The sequence below is a fragment of the Pristiophorus japonicus genome, chromosome 25 (genome assembly GCF_044704955.1).
Source record: "Pristiophorus japonicus isolate sPriJap1 chromosome 25, sPriJap1.hap1, whole genome shotgun sequence".
NCBI lineage: Eukaryota > Metazoa > Chordata > Chondrichthyes > Pristiophoridae > Pristiophorus > Pristiophorus japonicus.
Genome location: NC_092001.1, coordinates 34,942,787 through 34,948,289, shown reverse-complemented (window position 1 = coordinate 34,948,289; position 5,503 = coordinate 34,942,787).

Below are 5,503 nucleotides of genomic sequence, written 5' to 3'. Positions count from 1 at the left end.
GCAGAAAAACTGAGAAAAAAACTCAAGAAAAACGGAGGTAAAAAACTGAGAAGAAAAATTGAGAAAAAACGACTGAAAAAACTGAAGAAAAACTTAGAAAAAAACTGTGAAAAAAACTGTGAAAAAAAGAACTGAGAAAAAAAACTAAAGGAAAAACTGAGCAGAAAAACTGAGCAGAAAAACTGAGAAAAAAACTATTTAAAAAATACTGAAGAAAAACGGAGTAAAAAAACTGAGAAGAAGAATTGAGAAAAAACGACTGAAAAAACTGAAGAAAAACTTAGAAAGAAACTGTGAAAAAAACTGTCAAAAAAAGAACTGAGAAAAAAAACTGAAGAAAAAACTGAGCAGAAAAACTGAGCAGAAAAACTGAGAAAAAAACTATTAAAAAAACTGAAGAAAAACGGATGAAAAAAACTGAGAAGAAATCTGAGAAAAAAAGACTGAAAAAACTGAAGAAAAACTTAGAAAAAAACTGAAAAAAACTGTGAAAAAAAAGAACTGAGAAAAAAAACTGAAGAAAAACTTAGAAAAAAACTGTGCACAAAACTGTGGGAAAAAAGAACTGAGGAAAAAAACTGAGAAAAAACTGAGCAGAAAAACTGAGCAGAAAAACTGAGAAAAAAACTGAAGAAAAACGGATGAAAAAAACTGAGAAGAAAAACTGAGAAAAAAAGACTGAAAAAACTGAAGAAAAACTTAGAAAAAAACTGTGCACCAAACTGTGAAAAAAAAGAATTGAGAAAAAAAACTGAGAAAAAACTGAGCAGAAAAACTGATCAGAAAAACTGAGAAAAAAAATTATTTAAAAAAACTGAAGAAAAACGGAGGAAAAAAACTGAGAAGAAAAATTGAGAAAAAACGACTGAAAAAACTGAAGAAAAACTTAGAAAAAAACTGTGAAAAAAACTGTGAAAAAAAGAACTGAAAAAAAAAACTAAAGGAAAAACTGAGCAGAAAAACTGAGCAGAAAAACTGAGAAAAAAACTATTTAAAAAATACTGAAGAAAAACGGAGTAAAAAAACTGAGAAGAAGAATTGAGAAAAAACGACTGAAAAAACTGAAGAAAAACTTAGAAAGAAACTGTGAAAAAAACTGTGAAAAAAAGAACTGAGAAAAAAAACTGAAGAAAAAACTGAGCAGAAAAATTGAGAAAAAAACTATGAAAAAAATACTGAAGAAAAACGGAGGAAAAAAACTGAGAAGAAAAATTGAGAAAAAACGACTGAAAAAACTGAAGAAAAACTTAGAAAAAAACTGTGAAAAAAACTGTGAAAAAAAGAACGGAGAAAAAAAAGTAAAGAAAAAACTGAGCAGAAAAACTGAGAAAAAAACTATGAAAAAAATACTGAAGAAAAACGGAGTAAAAAAACTGAGAAGAAAAATTGAGAAAAAACGACTGAAAAAACTGAAGAAAAACTTAGAAAAAAACTGTGAAAAAAAAGAACTGAGAAAAAAAACTGAAGAAAAATTTAGAAAAAAACTGTGCACAAAACTGTGCAAAAAAAGAACTGAGGAAAAAAACTGAGAAAAAACTGAGCAGAAAAACTGAGCAGAAAAACTGAGAAAAAAACTGAGAAGAAAAACTGAGAAAAAAAGACTGAAAAAACTGAAGAAAAACTTAGAAAAAAACTGTGCACCAAACTGTGAAAAAAAAGAATTGAGAAAAAAAACTGAGAAAAAACTGAGCAGAAAAACTGATCAGAAAAACTGAGAAAAAAAATTATTTAAAAAAACTGAAGAAAAACGGAGGAAAAAAACTGAGAAGAAAAATTGAGAAAAAACGACTGAAAAAACTGAAGAAAAACTTAGAAAAAAACTGTGAAAAAAACTGTGAAAAAAAGAACGGAGAAAAAAAAGTAAAGAAAAAACTGAGCAGAAAAACTGAGAAAAAAACTATGAAAAAAATACTGAAGAAAAACGGAGTAAAAAAACTGAGAAGAAAAATTGAGAAAAAACGACTGAAAAAACTGAAGAAAAACTTAGAAAAAAACTGTGAAAAAAAAGAACTGAGAAAAAAAACTGAAGAAAAATTTAGAAAAAAACTGTGCACAAAACTGTGCAAAAAAAGAACTGAGGAAAAAAACTGAGAAAAAACTGAGCAGAAAAACTGAGCAGAAAAACGGATGAAAAAAACTGAGAAGAAAAACTGAGAAAAAAAGACTGAAAAAACTGAAGAAAAACTTAGAAAAAAACTGTGCACCAAACTGTGAAAAAAAAGAATTGAGAAAAAAAACTGAGAAAAAACTGAGCAGAAAAACTGATCAGAAAAACTGAGAAAAAAAATTATTTAAAAAAACTGAAGAAAAACGGAGGAAAAAAACTGAGAAGAAAAATTGAGAAAAAACGACTGAAAAAACTGAAGAAAAACTTAGAAAAAAACTGTGAAAAAAACTGTGAAAAAAAGAACTGAGAAAAAAAACTAAAGGAAAAACTGAGCAGAAAAACTGAGCAGAAAAACTGAGAAAAAAACTATTTAAAAAATACTGAAGAAAAACGGAGTAAAAAAACTGAGAAGAAGAATTGAGAAAAAACGACTGAAAAAACTGAAGAAAAACTTAGAAAGAAACTGTGAAAAAAACTGTGAAAAAAAGAACTGAGAAAAAAAACTGAAGAAAAAACTGAGCAGAAAAATTGAGAAAAAAACTATGAAAAAAATACTGAAGAAAAACGGAGGAAAAAAACTGAGAAGAAAAATTGAGAAAAAACGACTGAAAAAACTGAAGAAAAACTTAGAAAAAAACTGTGAAAAAAACTGTGAAAAAAAGAACGGAGAAAAAAAAGTAAAGAAAAAACTGAGCAGAAAAACTGAGAAAAAAACTATGAAAAAAATACTGAAGAAAAACGGAGTAAAAAAACTGAGAAGAAAAATTGAGAAAAAACGACTGAAAAAACTGAAGAAAAACTTAGAAAAAAACTGTGAAAAAAAAGAACTGAGAAAAAAAACTGAAGAAAAATTTAGAAAAAAACTGTGCACAAAACTGTGCAAAAAAAGAACTGAGGAAAAAAACTGAGAAAAAACTGAGCAGAAAAACTGAGCAGAAAAACTGAGAAAAAAACTCAAGAAAAACGGAGGTAAAAAACTGAGAAGAAAAATTGAGAAAAAACGACTGAAAAAACTGAAGAAAAACTTAGAAAAAAACTGTGAAAAAAACTGTGAAAAAAAGAACTGAGAAAAAAAACTAAAGGAAAAACTGAGCAGAAAAACTGAGCAGAAAAACTGAGAAAAAAACTATTTAAAAAATACTGAAGAAAAACGGAGTAAAAAAACTGAGAAGAAGAATTGAGAAAAAACGACTGAAAAAACTGAAGAAAAACTTAGAAAGAAACTGTGAAAAAAACTGTCAAAAAAAGAACTGAGAAAAAAAACTGAAGAAAAAACTGAGCAGAAAAACTGAGCAGAAAAACTGAGAAAAAAACTATTAAAAAAACTGAAGAAAAACGGATGAAAAAAACTGAGAAGAAATCTGAGAAAAAAAGACTGAAAAAACTGAAGAAAAACTTAGAAAAAAACTGAAAAAAACTGTGAAAAAAAAGAACTGAGAAAAAAAACTGAAGAAAAACTTAGAAAAAAACTGTGCACAAAACTGTGGGAAAAAAGAACTGAGGAAAAAAACTGAGAAAAAACTGAGCAGAAAAACTGAGCAGAAAAACTGAGAAAAAAACTGAAGAAAAACGGATGAAAAAAACTGAGAAGAAAAACTGAGAAAAAAAGACTGAAAAAACTGAAGAAAAACTTAGAAAAAAACTGTGCACCAAACTGTGAAAAAAAAGAATTGAGAAAAAAAACTGAGAAAAAACTGAGCAGAAAAACTGATCAGAAAAACTGAGAAAAAAAATTATTTAAAAAAACTGAAGAAAAACGGAGGAAAAAAACTGAGAAGAAAAATTGAGAAAAAACGACTGAAAAAACTGAAGAAAAACTTAGAAAAAAACTGTGAAAAAAACTGTGAAAAAAAGAACTGAGAAAAAAAACTAAAGGAAAAACTGAGCAGAAAAACTGAGCAGAAAAACTGAGAAAAAAACTATTTAAAAAATACTGAAGAAAAACGGAGTAAAAAAACTGAGAAGAAGAATTGAGAAAAAACGACTGAAAAAACTGAAGAAAAACTTAGAAAGAAACTGTGAAAAAAACTGTGAAAAAAAGAACTGAGAAAAAAAACTGAAGAAAAAACTGAGCAGAAAAACTGAGCAGAAAAACTGAGAAAAAAACTATGAAAAAAATACTGAAGAAAAACGGAGTAAAAAAACTGAGAAGAAAAATTGAGAAAAAACGACTGAAAAAACTGAAGAAAAACTTAGAAAAAAACTGTGAAAAAAAAGAACTGAGAAAAAAAACTGAAGAAAAATTTAGAAAAAAACTGTGCACAAAACTGTGCAAAAAAAGAACTGAGGAAAAAAACTGAGAAAAAACTGAGCAGAAAAACTGAGCAGAAAAACTGAGAAAAAAACTGAAGAAAAACGGAGGAAAAAAACTGAGAAGAAAAATTGAGAAAAAACGACTGAAAAAACTGAAGAAAAACTTAGAAAAAAACTGTGAAAAAAACTGTGAAAAAAAGAACTGAGAAAAAAAACTAAAGGAAAAACTGAGCAGAAAAACTGAGCAGAAAAACTGAGAAAAAAACTATTTAAAAAATACTGAAGAAAAACGGAGTAAAAAAACTGAGAAGAAGAATTGAGAAAAAACGACTGAAAAAACTGAAGAAAAACTTAGAAAGAAACTGTGAAAAAAACTGTGAAAAAAAGAACTGAGAAAAAAAACTGAAGAAAAAACTGAGCAGAAAAACTGAGCAGAAAAACTGAGAAAAAAACTATGAAAAAAATACTGAAGAAAAACGGAGTAAAAAAACTGAGAAGAAAAATTGAGAAAAACGACTGAAAAAACTGAAGAAAAAAAAGAACGGAGAAAAAAAACTGAAGAAAAATTTAGAAAAAAACTGTGCGCAAAACTGTTAAAAAAAAGAACTGAGAAAAAAAACTGAAGAAAAAACTGAGCAGAAAAACTGAGCAGAAAAACTGAGAAAAAAACTATTAAAAAAACTGAAGAAAAACGGATGAAAAAAACTGAGAAGAAAAACTTAGAAAAAAAGACTGAAAAAACTGAAGAAAAACTTAGAAAAAAACTGAAAAAAACTGTGAAAAAAAAGAACTGAGAAAAAAAACTGAAGAAAAACTTAGAAAAAAACTGTGCACAAAACTGTGGGAAAAAAGAACTGAGGAAAAAAACTGAGAAAAAACTGAGCAGAAAAACTGAGCAGAAAAACTGAGAAAAAAACTGAAGAAAAACGGATGAAAAAAACTGAGAAGAAAAACTGAGAAAAAAAGACTGAAAAAACTGAAGAAAAACTTAGAAAAAAACTGTGCACCAAACTGTGAAAAAAAAGAATTGAGAAAAAAAACTGAGAAAAAACTGAGCAGAAAAACTGATCAGAAAAACTGAGAAAAAAAATTATTTAAAAAAACTGAAGAAAAACGGAGAAAAAAAACTGAGAAGAAAAATTG